The 20,297-nt window shown below is 37.4% G+C and overlaps 2 protein-coding genes across 2 annotated transcripts in view; both read left to right on the top strand.

Annotated features, from left to right (window-relative positions):
• Schip1 (Schwannomin interacting protein 1) overlaps positions 1–20,297 on the top strand; it is a 374,012-nt gene that overhangs the window by 257,894 nt on the left and 95,821 nt on the right. The window lies entirely within an intron of this gene.
• Positions 1–20,297, top strand: part of mib1 (mind bomb 1) — a 227,345-nt gene that overhangs the window by 111,227 nt on the left and 95,821 nt on the right. The gene's annotated exons all lie outside the window — the stretch shown is intronic.

Genomic DNA, 20,297 nt, shown 5'->3' with positions numbered 1-20,297 from the left:
ACTTTACTGTCATAGGTACAATTGGTCCACTCTGAGGAGTGGACGAGCGATCTTTATTGCTTTTGTCTCAATGACCGGTGTCCAGACGTCAGTCTGGACCCACCTGTCATGTCACTGACTCCAGGGCTTAGTGTGTGAGCCACCACGGCTTTGCTACCTTACAGGTCAAATACCGCCCTCGCGGTACGGGGTTAACCGCACCGCCTGAGGCACCCTAACTGCCGGCAGTTGTCCAAAACGTTTGGTTGGACATGCCCACGCCTGTTGCGGCTGGGAAGTCATGATCCGCTCACACGGCACTGCACTACAGCAGTGCCGTTCCTATGTCTCATTATTATACTTTATAGAAGCTTAGGCAATACTATGTAAACCTGAGACACTTAGCTGATTCACATCTGCTTGGATGTCACTGCCCGTTGACCCAGTCCAGCACGTATCACTCACGTATATTACCACTAACAACGAACTACGATATGAAATTTGAGATATTAGGCGCGTTTGGCGGCCATATTACATACATGTCTAAACTTGAATTCTCTATGCTCAAAGAGAGACCAAAAACTACTCTAGACTAGAATACTCACCATAGAGTATCAGTGTTGCTATGTACAATATTTACATTCGCGGAAGTCGCGACACTCTCTATGCGTACCTAAATTTACGACCCGGTTCGGAATGTTCATAACGACGACTAACAACTTTGATAGATACTTTAAAATTGAACTTACTGTATACGGTGAATTTTAAAGGCGCCTACAGACAAAAAGTACATTGAATAACACGGGTTCAGATGTCCGGGTATCTCTAAAATCAAATGAAAATCAAGATAATTTATCCAAAGTAGGCACTGTTGTACTCCTTTTGATAGTCAGTTGTTGGATTTGTAGGATGATAAAGAGTTGATACAAATACGCCCAGGTCTGAGAAGAGCCCACAACAAACTCAGCCGGGTATTCTAAAAAAATCTAGAACTTAAAATTATATTTCACCTAACAGGCAATCAAAGAACGCTGTTCTATTTCTTTTCATGTTACAGTTCTTGTGTGATTGGTAACATTTTATGAAATTGCAATAAGTTTTCTATCAATAAAATCTGTTTAGTGAATAATAACATACACTGCTCGACGTCCAATTATTTCACACAACAGGCAATCACCGGATGCGCAGCGATTATTTTCACATAACATAATTCAGGTGGCGATGTGTGAACTCTCCGGGGATCCGTACTTTGGTCCGTTTTGGTCCATATCTGCCAGGTGTCGCGTATGATACGGACGCATTGAAATGCTGTAGCGTAATTTGATCTAAAGCAAAAACTTATTATAAAAAACCGGCCAAGTGCGAGTCAGGCTCGCGCAATGAGGGTTCCATACTACAGTCGTATTTTTTCGACATATTGCACGATAATTAAAAAACTATGATGCATACAAATAAATAAAAATATGTTTAAGAATGTACAGGTGAAGACCTTTCATATGATACCCCACTTGATATAGTCACTCACTTCGAAAGTTGAAAATACTAATAATTAGTTCATGACACAATTTTTTTTTTTTGTGTGATCTAACACTAAATTCACGGTTTTCAGATTTTTCCCCATATGTCAGCTATAAGATCTACCGTTACGTTCCGTTTTTCCTTTTGAGGTACGGAACCCTAAAAAGGCAATTTTGGACTTATTACTGGTACCTACTGAGAACTCTACTATCTCTTATAGTAGGTACCTACTTATGCATGACGCCAGTGTTATCATCCAGCTAATTTATATACAGATGAGAGATGGTAAATAAAATCTTCTATTTATGACTGTCGCGGTTTGATTAAATTACTGTTTAATAATTTCGTCAAGATTCAGAGTTTTGACCAAGTCGTGTTTATGTTGGTAGTCTTGCGAGCATGTTTGAATTAACCAATAGCGACTCAGCGCGGCTTTTAAAAAGCAATATGGCTACGAATAGGGGAAAATGACGAGGATACATTGAAATGAGAGATTCATTACGGTTTGTGCCAAAGGCTACAGTGTATAGAGGGTTTTGTGCTTTGATATAGTTAAGTTGTGGAAGGGCACTTGTGTCAGTTACTGTGAAAATGATTTTGAATGGCTGTTTTTATTTGGTGAGTCTTGTATCGTTCCAATTTGTAGAGATAAATGTGATTTTATATAATATGTGTGGATACTGTTGGCTAGAAATGTTGATTGGAAGGTTGTAATAGTTAGATAATGGTTGGTTTGGGATCGGTGTAAGGGGTGGGCGAGCCGATCTAGGTAGGGATTAGGTTAGGTTAGATTTGCCTAGTTACTTTTTATTATATTAATAGTTTTACTGGTCAGTGATACGTATTATACGTATTAGATTTAGTTATAGAATCTCGTGCCATTCCATGAATACATTACATGATAATAAAAGGTATATATGTACGCACCTTATATTGTATTGTTCAATTTATTTTTTTTTTTTTTATTTTTTTTTAAAGAATATTAGCCATATTAAATGACTAATATCCCCCTTTCCTCTCCAATTAAGCGTCAAGCTTGTGCTAGGAGTAGGTACGACAATAGTGCAACAGGCGGGATTTGAACCGTCGACCTTTCGGTTTTCAGTCCACTCCTATACCGGTTGAGCTATTGAGGTAATGTAATTATTTTTATATTTTCAGGTACGTTTGTTCCGGTTTAACAGTCACCAGTATTATTTCTGTAAGTATGATCATTTATTTACACATATAATATGTATATTGAGTATGAAAAGTGAGATGTTTAAAGAGTGGATTTTTAAATATTCATGAGGGAAATTTACAAAAAAGGGCTATTCTTAAAATAAATTAAAATCTGAATTGAAATATTTTATTTTTAAGTCGGATAAGTTGCCGAGCAAAATTACTTGAGACTTGGTGAGAAAAATTCTTGAATATAAATTTTAAAGTTTGACACAGAAAATTGACATTTATTTCTGTCACCATCGTTCAAGATACGGTAGAACGTTCGTTCGAAACTCCGAATAGGAGCGGAGACATTTGATTTTAAGCCTCACGGACTATAAGTGTTATTTCTTCGGGAGAAGTATTATTCTACGAGAGCAGCGCAGCTCCGCCGCCGTCTCGAATGCTCCATTTAGTTCCAAAGTTTTTCTCGTTTATCACCGTTGGGCTCTCTCGGAGACGGAGATTTTTCCTTTAGATTTGTTGTCACACCAGACCTTTTTAATGTACGTTTCTTATCGTTACGTGATTAGGAGTAAACTTTAGTAAGCTTTTAAATTCTGGAATGTATTTGAACTAATTCAAAGAGTCATAACTGCACAGTTAGAAAAGCATATTACAATATAGGCAAGTAGTACCGCATTCAATTATATTTTGTTGAAGTATTAATTTGACGTTTTATTATATTTCTCAAGCAAATAACAGCGTCAGAGATCTAAGAGAAGTTGAATAAAGAGATTTTATGTCCACAATTCACTGTCGCGGATTTCATCGGTGTCTGACGGCCGAGATAAGGCCTACCTTTTGGTGCTAAGGGTGGTTCGTTAATTAAGCTGCGGAACAACAGTGAAAAGAGGGTAGATTAGCCTCGTCACAGAATCGAGAGGACGACAGGGTGTGCTTTGAAAATTAAAAAGATTTGGATCCAGCTTTGAACACAAATTCCTCAATTTTCGACAGAGTAGTGCAGCTTCACCGATGATTCATACATTTCTAAAATAAATAACTTATATACTTTAATATCAATAAATTTTGGTTGGATAACAACATAATCAACTTGAAAAGTTTGAAGTCCTTTTACAACTAACAAACAAACATTTGATTTGAAAACTTACAAAGACGGTTGAAAGTGTAATAAAATTATTGCAAGTATCTCGTTTTGCCAGCGGAGCCGGAGGCACGGTACAAAGTCGCCGAAAACGGAAATATATAATACGCGAAATTGTCGCAAAGTTAGCAGTTCCATTGGCCAAATTGTACCTTTTAGTAATTTATTACACGCTATAGATTTCTTTTAGATGTAAATTTTGTAATTTATCGCTGATATAATTGCCTACCTGAAAAAGAATTCCGACATACCTATATATAATTTATATTAGTTGTCGGGTTTTTGGTATATTTACACGCACGATTTAGAGATTGCTTTATTTTTTATAAAAAATAATTAATAAATAAATTTTAAAAAACAATAATTAATTAATTGTCCTGTCCAACTGAGAACACGAAAAATTTACTTATTTAAAAAATATTTGAATCAGACATACATATAAATTTCGTTTTTCTCGCGTTGATCGTTTTTTTGAGACTCTGTGAATACTAAAAATTATTTTCTACTAGATGATGCCTGCGACTTCGTCCGCGTGGATTTAGGTTTTCAAAAATCCCGTGGGAACTCTTTTAATTTTTCGGGATAAAAAGTAGCATATTATGTTCTTCCTCGGGATGTAAACTATCTCTTGTTAGCTTATTGAAGTTAGTTTAATGAATTAGACAATATTTGACTCATCCGATGTCACGCGATCTGTGGCGGGGAAGCCATCTTGAATCGATTTGTATAAATACCAGTATTTGAAGGTTTTTAAGTCAGTCTCGTTCCGACTCGAGACTCAACGACTATTAAATACTTTTGTGTTTAGGTCGATATTTTGATTAAGTGGTTACAATAACAATTGTGCCCTAATCAAGTTAATATTGCAGTTAGGTTATATAAAGATTAAATCTCTCAATAAGCCTCTACGCGTTGCGATCTATATCCACGTGCAAGCTTTATATGAGGGAACATTTTAGTAACTTATAAAATTAGTTAAATTTAACCTGCTTTTCTGACTATTGCTTTTAGTTCAGAAGTGGGATCTAACTTACGTTGCCTTAATTTTGCTTTGCCATCTAAACAGTTGTATTTTTGAAAACGTGAGTAATTTAAAGTAAAATTAAAAATATACCCGCAGATATTTCTTTATAAAGTACCCGCAATTTTTTTGTTAAATTTGAACAGTTAGACGCCACCGAGTTTCTTGCTGGTTCTTCTCGCTAGGTCGTGGCAATCCGAACCAGTGGTAGAATCGCTTTAGAATCAAGTAATTTAGTACAGTAGATGATGCAGATTTTGTGTACATCGAATAAGAGGCAAATGTTTAAATTGATTGTTGTGTGATTAAGACTGACAGTGGGCAGTTCAAGGAATGTTTATATGTTTTAATTGCTAATGGGCGAATACCTTCTGTTTTAGTTGTTGTGAACATTACGGGGTCACGCAACAAACAGTTTAGTTGTTGTGAACATGAAGGGGTCACGCAACGGGTAGTCGGTTATTTCACGAGACGTGAAGACGATCAGGAAAGGCCGACTGTTAGCTTATTGAAGTTAGTTTAATGAATTAGACAATATTTGACTCATCCGATGTCACGCGATCTGTGGCGGGGAAGCCATCTTGAATCGATTTGTATAAATACCAGTGTTTGAAGGTTTTTAAGTCAGTCTCGTTCCGACTCGAGACTCAACGACTATTAAATACTTTTGTGTTTAGGTCGATATTTTGATTAAGTGGTGACAATAACAATTGTGCCCTAATCAAGTTAATATTGCAGTTAGGTTATTATAAAGATTAAATCTCTCAATAAGCCTCTACACGTTGCGATCTATATCCACGTGCAAGCTTTATATAAGGGAACATTTTAGTAACTTATAAAATTAGTTAAATTTAACCTGCTTTTCTGACTATTGCTTTTACTCTGTACCAGATTTTGTCGAAATCGGTTGAACGGATGGGACATGAAAGTCTAGCAGACAGACAGACAGACACACTTTCGCATTTATATTATTAGTATTAGTATGGATTTTCTTACTAGTAGTTGCTGAAATAAGTAGCTATAACGGACGGATGGACCGACAAAATCGCATTTTGGTACGGGAACCCTATAATAAGAATAGTTTTTTTTAGTTTCAGAACTTAGGGTCAAGACATTTCGACAGCAAACCAACTGGAAAATTGCAGTTTAGATAGGGTTAATGCAGTTGACTGCACCGTAACTGCCGATCTCCACTCCACACGACCGACTGCACTCTCCGCGTGTAGTTCACGCATGTCTGTATGCCCGTACTAGAACTGCATGCCGACTGCACGCTGACACGCTTCCAAACTGCTATTTTGCAGTCAATTTTGGTCTGTGTATACCCTAAGCCTAAGCAAAGGTAATCGATTACAGTTTTTGTACAGCCCTTTGTGCTGGAATCGCAGAGGCTTCCTTAGACAAAACCTTTTTCTATTCGAGTGACGGAGTTCGGTGGCCGGGATTGGAAAATGTCACCACAACTTTTCTACTTATACTGAAGTTATTGACTGTTTGTTGACCTGCAATATAAACTCTTTGGTATAGGTATACTTAGCCAACAGTTAAATTATACCTAACTTAGTACCTACTACACTTCTACTATAAAGGATTAATCATTTTATGGAGAAATAGAACTTGGCGAGTCAGGTCTGTCTTTTTCCAGATTTTCTTTATGTGTTGCCGGAAAGAATCAGTGCCAACATGGTTGGCTAAAACGATTAGATAAGTTTTCAATGAAATGGTCCGATGCGCCTAGTGAGTTGCTAAAAGTCTGTGGGACCCTTGCCCAAGTCGTGGGACTGGAATAAGCTTGATGATGCCGTGAACATTAAAGCTATTGATCTTAAACATAATTTCTAGTTAAATTAATGTAAGTACCATAAAATAAATAGTAAGTGCAAAATTTTAATCACTTTCAGTGAAAAATCACATGCTTTAAGCATTGTACCGAAATAAAACGAAAATGATTTAAGATTTGCCATAATACCCATATCTAGTCAAATTACTCGAACTAGATGGTGATTAGAGTTTAAGCTCAGAAGAGGTATAGTTACACACAATAATTATTATGCCAAAATGTAAAATTATTATAGTTTGTTCGTTAATCACAATCCCTTTATAAATTTCATAAATAACAAACAAATGAAATAAATAATATAACACAAAAATGGTGGCTTCAGCTCAGGAAGCAAGCAATAAAACTTACTTAATTCCGGTCACACTCCCATAGCAAGTATTAAATGGAGGCTGTGGGTAGCACGGGTCAAAGGGTTGCCATACAAAGTTATACCTTCGAATTAATTATACCATTGCGTGCTATATCATAGACCATAGTACACACACAATGGTTGTGATGTAGTTTGTAAGGATACATGTAGTATTTCATAGATTAAGAAAAAACTGACATATCTATAAGTACGCGCAAGTCTCAGCAATATCTGTACAAAGATTCAAGTCAATCGAATGAACAATTTACGAACGCAAAGGTAACAAATAGACAGACAAGCAAACATTTATATTTATATTAATGATCGGAATACATACATTAAAAACCTCTATCGTTTTGGAAGTCGGTTAACAAAACACGTTAAGCATACTTGTAATACGTTAAAAAAAATTTACAAAAAAAAATAAAAACCGACTTCGATACTAACACTAAAAATTGAAAAATAATTTAATTTATTACCGAATATATTATGTATACAAGAGTTAATATAGTTCCATAATAATACTTTTTGGTGCCGGTGCCAATTAGCTTTAGCTGCGCGAATCGTCTAGACTTCATATTTTTATGAGACTCCACAATGGCACCTCATTGGCACCGACCCCAAAAAATATTATTATGGAACTATGTTAACTCTTGTATACATAATATATTCGGTAATAAATTAAATTATTTTTCAATTTTTAGTGTTTGTGTATCGAAGTCGGTTTTTATTTTTTTTGTAAAAAATTTTTATTTCACAATTTTTAGTGGCCCCATGGAATTATGCTATAACTGGTTAAAAATCTACTGTTTATTACTAAGCTATTACACTGATCGCGAGCAATTTACTCTTATCCGTTGAGGAGTTCCAGTATCTATCTTCGAAGATGTTCATCAGATCTTCACCAAATTTAAATGGGACCAACTTTGAAGTATACCCTTTCAAACAAAAAAAGAATTTTCAAAATCGGTCCAGGCGTCTTCGAGTAATCGGGGAACATACCTCCTCCTTTTTTTGAAGTCGGTTAAAAAAATTAAATTAAATCTATCGGGATCTACCGCTCTACTATTTTCAAATTATTAATAGTAAAACACGAGATATTATTTTTTAGATATGTTGGGTATGATTTGAAGTTTGAAATCCATTAAACACCAAGACATTGTTACTCCTTCTATGTGAGTTCGTCGTAAACATGTCAGTAAATCATGAACCCTGCGTCAACAACTTTACTTGGCCAATATTTGCGCTAACAATAAAATCGCCTAACAAATCTAGTGCTGTCACTGTCAACAACTAGGGTGACCTGTTTTTGTCTGTAACGGAAATAGTTGTCACTCTTGAACTTAAAAGGTAATATAGGATCGTGGTACTTGCGTGCTTCTTACTATTATTATCGTTGCTGACGTTGATGACATTGCTGTACAAACCTCTATACAAACCATCCATACTAAGATTATAAAGTGTATCTGTCTGTCTGCTAGCTTTTCAGGGCTCAACAGTTTAACCGATTTTGATGAAATTTGTTACAGAGTTAGCTTACATCCCGGGGAGGACATAGGCTACTTTTTATCCCGGAAAATTAAAGAGTTCCCACGGGATTTTTAAATACATAAATCCACGCGGACGAGAATTGATTCGCGGGCATCATCTATTTACGTATAATAAGTAAAATTTAAGAAAGGACTTACTATTTTTACTCTTTATGTCAACTCTCATCTCAAAAGTATGATTAACAGCCGTACTCAGAGTCGCTTAGTCGTTACTTAAGTTTAGTTAAAACGAGACAGAGGTATATCTCTCACATGAATCTGTCTCGTTTTAATTCAATCTAGAGTAACGATCAGCGACTCTGACTTTACTTTTGACATGACAGTTGACACATAGAGCAAATATGGCAAGTCCTTCCTCAACGCACTTTTAATGAATTTTTTATCACATTTTTGTCCTAAAAATATACATTCAATAATATTTCCCAATATAATAGCACTGAGCTAGTTAGTATAACTTAGCCCAGTATTAATTTTGCTGCGCAATAAAAATAAGTCCGATTATTGAGCACACTTCCTGCGCCTTCTTGATTTGTCAATAACTTGAAAACTATCACCGGCAGCTCTCGCGGGAGGATAACTAATAAAGTTGGAGAGGAAAAGTAAACTAATATCAGATGGCTCGGCGACCGCCGCCGGTGGCCGTTGCAAGCGCGCACGGGAGCGTCATACTCGCTACAGATTTATGACTTTAATATGAGCACTCCATCCCCGCCTATGAATGTCACCGTTACATTATTCTAGCATTATGAAAAATATTTGCGCACCTCTTTTATAGATATTTAGCGTAAAGATTGACTTTCTTTTGTCGGACTATTCATGAGAGGAAAAAGTGGAAAATAACATTTAAAAAATTATTTAGCCTGCTCTGCTTTATCAATTTTTTTTGTTCTCACATTTAATTTGAGTTTACGTTTAATAGGGCTCCTGGTAGAAATCTCTTAAAAAGATAAGTTGTTTTTGTGCATGTCCTTTCAATGTTTTAGTTAAAAGTTTTAGTACAAAATAAATTAAATATGTGTGTACAAGAGATTTATTTTCAAATAAAAATTAGTAAATACATATCTCAATTTTGTCAGTTGTCAGGTCCCTATAGGTAAATCTCGTCTCTACAATAGAGACAATTTTAAAGACTCAGTTCACTATCAAAAACTGATGAGTAATGAAAACAAAACAATGATCATTAGCATTTCTCCCCATCATTCTCACTTTAAAACTCTAAATCTTTACCAACTAAATGCCTCCGAGAATCTAGTTTTGTTTTAATGGCTGAAGTGATTTTAAGAGAGTTTAATATGCTCAGTTCACTATCAAAAACTGATGAGTAATGAAAACAAAACAATGATCATTAGCATTTCTCCCCATCATTCTCACTTTAAAACTCGTTTCGCAAACTTTCTTAAATTTCGAGAAAAAAGTTTTGCTACAAATTAAGAGCGAATTTCACTCCGTCCGTTTAGCCATTAGTAATTTCAGAGTTCTAATGAATTTTCTTCTGTGACATTGAAAAATGAATTTCGACCCTTACTTTTGCCATGGGACATCTGTAACGCTCCGTACTAAACATACATCGATCCGCGGTTGCCGGGTCTGTGCAGCCCTCGCGCCATTTACATATTTTCATTGGGCAAAACATTTTCGGTGTACCTAAAAATCTCATAAACACTTTGCTAAATCTTTACCAACTAAATGCCTCCGAGAATCTAGTTTTGTTTTAATGGCTGAAGTGATTTTAAGAGAGTTTAATATGCGATAATGCGTATAAGACGCGCAAATTTTACAAAAATTTAGAATTAAATAAAAGACTTGTTTCGTAGTTTATTTTGATTTCAAATAAATGTAGAGTTGGCATTTAAAACAATAAAAAATATTAACGTAAAATATATCAAAACCATTAGAATCTGAGTCTGAAGTTAAAATGAAGAACCCTTACTTGGACTTTAATGTTCAGAATAAATACAGACTCTTAACAATATTGTTGTCTATAAATAGCATGATAGCAATTGTATTGAATAACAATAAAGCTACTTCCAATACTCGAGTTTCTTGAAGGTAACGGTAAATATTTTCGAGGAGCAGTAGTAGAGCAAATCGAGAGGCGATCCCGCCCTATCCCCGCACCCCTCATTACCCGTAACGGTGGCCCATTAGGCTCACGGGCCGAAGTGCCCCGGACCGTAGTTAATCCACGTCCTCATTCTCTGTTATTTCGAAGGTCTGATCTAATCTAAACAGGGCTTAGGATCCAACAGCGCCAGTATTCGCGCGACTCGTCCCTTTTATGTGCTTGACTATCCTCGCTCGCAGTCCCGTCGGTTATATCGCTTGCCTCACTATAAAAGGAAATAACACTTCCGAAACTTCGATGTGATATTGTGTTAATATCGTCGGGCGATAGTAAATAACTTGGAAGTTAAACAAGCTATTTTGACACAAATAAAAAAGGAAACCTTGATTAATCACAAGATTACGAAGAGTTTTATAGCGAATAGTGAAATATTACGATAATGCTGAGTCGAATGGCAACCGAGCGAGGCGAACGAAAGCCCGAAGTAGAAGGGTCAATTTAGAAGCTATTATACGGTGGCCGTTAGAGGCCTACTTCCGGCGGCTGCACTAAGCTGCCGTGTTCCAATCCACCCGTTCAATTTAGGCCTTTCTGCAAAGCTATTCAACTCTTACATTTACTGTAAATACCCTTACCACTAACACGGACGGACTTTTATAAAGTGTACCTCCCACTATATAACGCTTTTAGCGAAGAGTTTTAAGCTTTTACCTTGGCTAATGGTATTTACTTCGTTTCAACTAAATTTGAAGTAGTGAGAGGCAGTTTTAATTTACGTTAGTTATTTATGAAGAAGTTTTAATAGCTACTCACGCAGCCCTATACTTTCAAAATAGATTTGTAAAAACTAAACACAAAACACTTCCACATACATCTTACATGCATTTTCTCCCAAATATTCTTTTTAGTGTTTAAACTTAGGTAATTTAAGATGTAAAATACTAATGATAAAGACGTAAAGTAATATTAATTATGAATTAAGTTGTTATGACGATTTTACACTGTAGGACTGTAGCCGGTAGAGGTGCATTACCGAGCCATACCGGGTGTAAAAGCGCTCTAGTACATTTTTCCAGTAGCAAACGAGAAGTTATGACGGCGGCGAAGGATTACGTGAGTGGATGTCGTAATAAAGCTTGCGATGAAGCCGTTACCCAAAGATAAACGTAAATATCTCGGGCCCTGGCTGTCGGCTGCGCGCCTTAAACCGTTCAGCCCCTGCCCTAACACCCTATCCCTTCTGCCGTTTGTTTCTTATTTTTTAATATTATCTTGATGAGTACAGGGCTCTATTTAAAGCGCAATAGGCCGGGCAGCGATCCTTAATCTTCGTTGGGATGGGTTTTATAGCTTCCTCTAATTTTCTTTTAGAAAACCAATTACATCGTAATATAACTTAAACGCGTACCTATATACAAATACGTTGCTTACAGATTAACATCAGTAGTGTTTTATTTATTCTTTTCGTATGCATGTTGTTCAAATTATATAATTGGGCATGTATAGTCCGTACAAAATGACTTTTCACGCGCCATTTTAACTCTATGGGCCAACTGTCATGCCAAAAATACGCTTCACCTTTAAAATAAGGACTAAAATCGTACTTTTGCATGAAATTTGCCACAAAAAGTTTAAAAAAGACAGTTTTTACCCATTATATTAATCATGAATCATGTTTACTCATTAAATGAAACTCGACTATCCTATCATAAACCATTTGGAGAGTTTTCGTTTCCACCGTTCATTTCTATTATCAGGCTCTTGTAATTGATTTTTTGAAAAGTGCTCATAAAAACAAAGCAAATGAGTCCAAATTCGACTGTCATGCCAAATGCCATCAAAGAGTTCCAATGCCCACCTCACGCCTTCATCTTCAGAGACACTTAATGGTACCACAACCATAATATACATACATAATATGTTCTCATCCAAAGCACAAACGTTTGTAAAATTTCAACTCAATCGGACACATGGAATTACGAATCAACTTAGCCTGCTTAATCAGACAAGTGCAGGAATCAGCCGAAAAATCAGTTACCATTTTCGACGGAATTACAACATACCTACGAACAAAGCAACCCATTAGAAATGCTTTTACAAACAGCCATGTGATGTCTGGAATGCTTTGAGTTTTGAGATATGTTTCAGTATTCTGAAGATAGAGTGTCAAGGAAAGCGTGGTATATCACACGAATCTCTGGTTCAAGCAGTCACGACGCCCGCGCTGGCGCCGCTGACAGCCGTGTAGGTGTCCTTTGTCCTCCGTAACGTATGTTGTGTATCGCGCCTGCTCTTATCACCTAAATTAATTACATAAATCTTGTTTGCATACGTCTTAAGCTTGTGACGGGGCGCCATAACTCAACCGGGGCTTAGGTTTACACTGCTAATGAAGGACGACTACACCGGTGCATATAGTTGCTGTGGATTTATATATGTGGATTTGTTTTCCGTTATTTATTGGATCAAAATTATTACCTATTATGGTATCTATATTCCGCGACAGGTTGAGATGGTAATCGGGGTATAAGGCGGGGGGCGCCCCGCACACTCGCACGTCACCCGCGCTCGCCCGCCCGCTGTGCCAGTGTGCAGGGCGTTCCCTCCGCGATTGCCATCTCTACCTGTCGCTAACTATACCTAATATAGCACTATCTAATATAACTTTTCGTCTTTCTTCGTATGTAGGTCGTTGTTTGTCCTTTTGTTTTCAAATTGTAGCATAATGTCTTTATTTTAAAAATGTGCCTAGTTTGTTTTGTAATTATTATTAAACTAGCTGATGCCCGCGACTTCGTCCGCGTGGATTTACGTTTTTATAAATCCTGCGGGAAAAAGTAGCCTATGTGTTAATCCAAGGTATAATCTATCTCCATTCCAAATTTCAGCTAAATCCGTCCAGTAAGTAGGTTTTGCGTGATTGAGTAACAAACATCCAAACATCCACACTTTCACATTTATAATATTATAGGATTAAGATTTATCCTTAACAAACAACATAATTTTTATTTTGGTAGAATTTATGTGATTACAATGTTAGGGTAAAATAACGGGAAGCATAGTAGATAGTGTCTATTTTCGCATCGACATCGCCCAAACTATTGAATAGCTAACGAACGAATCAACTTATTTCGCTTTTTATTCATGGAATAAATTCAGGAAATGTTTCAGTACTAATCTATCTAACGAATAGTCACGGTACGATGTTGTGAATATGAACATGAATTTAGACTAAAGTGTAAAATACAGCCATCCAAAATTCTTTCTTAGAGAAGGACGATAAAATTCAATAACAAGAGGGCGACTGTGCACTAATGTTTTATTTTTAAGGTTCTGTATTTCAAAAGGAAAAAGGAACCCGTAGGTATAGGACACTTCGTTGTTTGTCTGTATGTCTGTCGGTCTGTTCATCCACCTATCCGTCCGTCATTAACTTCCAATCCATAGTTTGCGAGTCCGTCTCGCACTTGACCGGTTTTTTAAGTATAACGTAAACCTACGTATTACGTTAACAAAATAGAACATTAGTACACAGACCATAGTGCACACCTGTCGCCTGTTTGCAACATTATATTGGTAATGGCGTCTAAACTGTGGTTCTTGCAATCAACTTCAGCAGTAGTCATTAAAGATTATTTTTTTGGCTCAACAACAAATATAACATAAACATAACAAGAAATATTGATTTAAATCAGTTATTATACAAAACATTACTACATTACTGTGCACCTGTTTTCCGAACAATTAAAAATTGTGTCTCGAAAAATGTTCATTAATTAATACATATCGATGATTGTTTATACTAGAACATAAAGATGGTTGTTCGAAATAATGTATTAAGAAATAAATCTGATCTGTTGTGTTCTTTTCTCAAAACGAGAAATTATAAAGAGCGTTGTAACAAGACTGTGATAATTTCCCAAGGCGTCGGGAATCGTATTTGATCGGAGCCATGTCGCGCAAATTCCTTGCTGGTGGCAGGCGTACAGTCGAGTCTGGCGCTGCTGCAATCGTGTCACCGTCGACATCGTTTACATTCATGTACTGCACTCGATTCTCGTTATTCTAACATATTGTCACTTTTCTATTTGAAATCATTTCCCCAAAGAATTAGTATTGTAAATTGAAGGGAAAAGATGTTGTAAAATAGATTTCTCGTCCAACTAGCCGTTTCTTTATTGGCTTCAAGATGCGACAGTTATACAAATATCTATATAAAATACGTTGCTGCTTGTTATTCCTGAAGTTATTTCCATAATTCGTTTACAATTTCTTTTTATTACAGAATTAAGCAGCGTGGATTTTATATCTATAAATTCTTCGCTTGAGTCTTGCGGTCTCGGTCCAATTGCAGCGGGAGTGCGATAATCTCCCCGAAGCTCTTTACCGCTGCCTGGATTGGAACGGACTTGGCATCAACATCGATTGACATCAACCGCCTTCGGTTTATCGATAACATAGTCGTTATCGCAGTCTCTGGAAGACCTTAATGCAATACTCAATGATATCTGCAGTTTCTCAACAGGTGGGCTTAAAATGAACATGAGACGATGACATAAAACGAAAATTATGTTTAATGCTCATGTCCCGCTGCACCCAGTGATCGTTAAGAGCTTAGCTCTTGAATCGTAAGCGAGTTTATCATCGACACACGGTCCAGTAGGTAGGTAGGTCAAATTTCGAGAAACAAGCTGGCCGCCGAACCCAACCCGACTGGGAAGCGTTCGGGAAGTTTCGAGATGTCTTCCTGTCCTCTGGGCGTGAGGACCAAAGTCTTCGATAAGTTCTTGTTGGCAGTGATGCCATACGGATCCGAGACATAGTCGCTAACTATGGGCCTCATAAAAACTCAGAGTCACTCAGCGGCCGATGGAGAGATATGCTCGGAGTTTCTCTGCGTGATGAAATGAGAAAAGAGGAGATCCGTAGAACTGACTTAGTTCAACGGTCTATAAAGCTGAAGAGGCAATGGGCGGCCGGAACACATATTTCTAAGAACTGCTAGAAATTGGGGTCTCTAGGTGCTGAAATGGCGACCTTGCATCGGAAAGCGCAGCGTTGGCAGACACCTCACTAGGTTGACAGATAAAATCAAACAACTTGCAGGAAGCCACTAGATCAGGCGGCGCAAGACCACGACGTGTGGAAGCCCTTATAAAAGACCTATGTCCAGCCGTCAACGTCTGTCAACTGACGACGACGACGAGGAGTCTTATCCCAGTGTTTATCTAAGGCTACTTTGATGCGTCTGTCAATCATTTTATAAGTATAGATGAAAATATCCATACAAAGAACTTCTACTCAACTTGGACTTCGGCTACTAGAACTTGAATTTATTTTAAAGTTGAATAAGATGCGAAACACTCAATGTTTGAATTGCACTCAGCTGGTGTTTCTTGTTTTGGTAGTAAACGTATAACGTACGGAATTCATTTTTCAATTTCAGCAAAATGTTTATACTATCTTAAACGCCATAATAAAATATCTGCATAAGATAGATAGATCCCAGATGTAGTCCAGCTACGCAGTTAAAAAACCTTTTACCCAAATAGTATAATAGTAAATATGAGTACATATCCAGTGATCAAAAGAAAACGAAGCCCCATGAAACTTCCCTATTATTTGTACTACTTATCACTAATATTTATCATTCCTTTTCAGACCATTAACACTAAGTGCTGCAGATGTCCACCCATAATATGCTTGTTTTTTTTCTACCTACTTACTTAGAAATAGTCGTAGACACTGTATTAAATTTAAGTTTCAATTAAATAATTAGGTATGTGCTTGATTGTATTTTATCTTTTCGATAAACTTTAAAGTTGATGTCAGCCATACCTATTATATTGCTAAACTAGCGTATAGCGTTAAAACAGTTTAACGCTAATTTCATAAGGACGGCAAATTAAATCCTTTCTTATTTAGATAAATCCCTTATATATTACTGATAGAAATATTTTGAGTTTCTTCATGTGTCACGTCCAAGAATTCAACTATTAGAAAATACCACTGGCACTGCAAAGAACTATCACAAATGTAGCATCGCTGGAGAGTAAAGATCAGAAGCTGCCCACTGCATTGAGCTCTGAGGTGGAGGCTCGTTCCTGCCCGCATTCGAGCAATAATCAGCTTTTGTGCGGCGTAATTGGGTGTCTGAGCTGCCAGCCGTAGCATTTATTCCCTATAAATTGAAAACTGCTTTTGTGCTTAGAATCACTTATGCGGGTAACCTTTTCCCGGGATGGTTGCCTGTACTGAAAAATAGTGCAGACTTACTTTAGATTTTAAAAGTTAGTCGATTTTAAAATGTAGTGCAAAATGAAACATATTCAGGTACGCTAATATCTTGATTATGAATTCAAAAAGTGACTTAATGGCAAATATTTTTCAAATCTATATAATTTTAAAAGAAATACATTCACGCATAGTTTTGTTACCAATATAATCAAAAATAATGCTCTAAGACATTTTTTCAAGTTTAAAGTACATACAGGACTCTGGGCTATACCTACTGAACTGATAAATATAGTTAATGTTGTTCTTTTATGTGCGGCTGAGGGCTTATGCGATTTTTTTGTAGAATTTTAGTCTGTGACCATATACCATATGATACTGTTAAAACATTGCCTGTGGCTTAGTTTTTAAACTCGCACTCGGGTTTCCCCTTTTTATACACCCATTTCATATAAACTACTATTATAAAATGGGAATAATATAGCTATTATAATCTAGCTAATGAAAATATTGTGTCGTTAGAGATATCCTCCCTCGCAATTGTGAGGCCCTTAGCGTTGTATCTACGCGCTGGAACGGCGTCATTTACATATTTTAATAAAATAATATCGCAACTGAATCGTAACTGAGAACTTGATTTAAGTTCTTACTGCGATGAATGTAAATTCACCACCGCCGCCGCCGCAATTCCAGATTTCAATTCTGGAATTAATGGCAGCCGACGTGGGCCGAGCCCGTCTAATATTTGCGTTACTTCCGGAGACTTACTTAGGGATGGATATGGAATAAATTAGTGCGAACGAGCCGCTGAGAGAACAGAAAATAAAGCATTCGAATGCACATTCACGGCAAAAGGAGGAACTCGTAATTTGAATGGGAGATTTGATGTTTTGCAATATTCGGTAGGCGTTGCACGGAGCCGGTCGGGCCTGCTAAGCGTGCATTAATATTGTCAATAGTTGGAGTTAGTGGAAGTGAAGTACGTGTTCCGCCGCCGCTATCTACGGCGTAGCTCGCGCGGTGAATTCGAATGGCCTCTCACACTCGCGCCGCGCACCCACCTCGCGCTCCCACGGCCCACCCCGTAACGCCCCATAAACTCGCGTCTTAATTTTAACTTTATTTCTTACCGCTGTTCCAAGAAAATTAAGTGTGAATGTACCGATGAAAGATTTGCGAGGGCGTTGTTATGCACTATCCTGTCTACCTTACGATTTGGCAAAAATCTATACGAGTAGGTACATCTTTAGATGTGATGGTAAGTAATTACATCATAATTATTATTAGAGTCATAAAAAATGCGATGGTAAACCGCGTCCGCCTAGACGGGGGGGTCCGAGGTTTGATCCCCAGACCTCTAACTTTTTAAAGCTATGTGCATTTTAACCAATTAAGTACCACAGACTTTATCGGTAAAGGAAAAGATTGTGACAAAAACTGCACGCCTTCATGTTCTCCATAATATTCTGTGCGTAAGTCTACCAATTCGATCTTGGCCAGCGTAAAAAACAATGGAAGGCCCGTGCGGAATGGAGCGGCGTCTTTCTTCACAACTCAAACTAAACGGGCCCAAACACGTCCTCTGTTTTCGGTATATGTCAACCGTCTAGTCCACCTACAACGCAAGATTCGTTATCTTGAAAATAAAAAAAATCTAGAAAGAAATTCAAATAGATCGTCGATACCTTTGCTAAGATATTGGCTGTAGCCAGTTTTCGTGAAGATCACGTCGGATCGTTTGGAATTTTCTCAAAGGTAAAAGTTTTCTCGGGCGAATGCAATTTCGAAGTTGCACGGGGAGGCCAATGATCGAGGAGCGCGAAAGTTAGCAGGGGCGGCTAGGTGCGGCCGGGCGCTCGCGCTAGATCGGCCGCTCCCCGCGCCCTCGGGTCTTCGCCCCCGGTGCCACGCAAAAGCGATTATTGGGGCAATCGGAAGCGCCCTGTGCCTTCCGCGCCCGAGGAAAGCCTCGCGATGAAAATAAATTCGCAGGCCGCCGCGGCCGGACAACGCTGCCCCTCGTTATTATTCGCCTCTCGCGGAATGGCTTTTATGTCCTTAATGGAAAAGTGAGATATTTACTTCGAGCTTGTAAAAAGACCTTCCTTTTACATTTTTCTTCTTATCCCCACAAGTCGTAGCTGAAAATTATGCGATTCCAACGTGAACGAGGCTGTTAGATTATACATTTACATTAGCTTTTCGGTGAGACTTTTCGCCTTCATTTTCATAATATGTAAAAGATCACAAAGTCATGAATAAATCGGGAAAGTAAGGTATTTGTCCACTTTTTTTTATTTATTTAACTAAATAAAGCCATAATATTTAAGAATATTATCTTCTCTATATTTAAAAATGAATCGCTAAATGTGTTGCTCATCGCAAATCTCGAGAACAGCTGAACTGATTTCGCTAATTCTTTTTTTATAACATTCCTTGAAGTACGAGGATAGTTCCTACGGAGAGAAAAATTTAATTCAACCTCCCCCTCAATTTTCTAAACTCCACCCGAGCGAAGCCGGGGCAGGTCAGCTAGTACAAAATATTTTCATAAAACCGACTTCAAACGCACTTCAATTTTTTTTATTTTAAGCCTTTTAATCTAAATATATAAAAGGAAAAGGTGACTGACTGGTTGACTGATCTATCAACGCACAGTTCAAACTACTGGACGGATCGGGCTGAAATTTGGCATGCACATAGCTATTATGACGTAGGCATCCGCTAAGAAAGGATTTTTGAAAATTCAACCTCTATGGGGCTGAAATTTGTGTAGTCCACGCGGACGAAGTCGCGAGCATAAGCTAGTGTAAAATAAACTACAATATCTCAGTCCTGATAGCTTAGTGCAGTAAGCATAAGGATTGAAGAATTGGGTCTTGGAGTTTAACGATGGAGTCGGCTTGGTAGCTACAATATCAATCAACAGCTTCAGCGTTCCCACTGCTTAGGAGTGTAGTAGTGCAGTATCAGGATTGGGGTGTTGGAACCCGAAGTTCAATAATGTAATCTATCTTTGCTATCTACAATAGTATTTCAGCAAAATCTATTATAATAATATTTTAGATGAACCTATGTGGATATATTTTTTGTTGTTCATTATAAAAATGACTATATACGCAGGTTTAATAAAGCATTAGTATATAATTCCAAAGTAAAAGTCGATTAAGTACAAATAAACAACCATGAAGACAAGTGAGTGTAAAATAATGTCTACTGCCGACTTGCCAGTTGGTGCGAATACAAATCCCTTAATAATTATGAAAATGTATGCGAAGCACATGAAAGTTGGTGCAATTATGCCGCGGCGGCCGCTCTGCAGACCAGCGTCCTTAACTGCCGAGCACTGGAGCATTTCCGTCTGCTGCTTGCTCTATTCAATTATCCTATAAACCACTCGGAGAAAATTTTCAAGATGCTCATGTTTGAA

This window comes from Maniola hyperantus, chromosome 1 (genome assembly GCF_902806685.2).
Source record: "Maniola hyperantus chromosome 1, iAphHyp1.2, whole genome shotgun sequence".
In the NCBI taxonomy this organism is placed as follows: domain Eukaryota; kingdom Metazoa; phylum Arthropoda; class Insecta; order Lepidoptera; family Nymphalidae; genus Maniola; species Maniola hyperantus.
The sequence above is the reverse complement of the archived record's forward strand: the minus strand, read 5'-3'. Positions and strand labels throughout refer to the sequence as shown.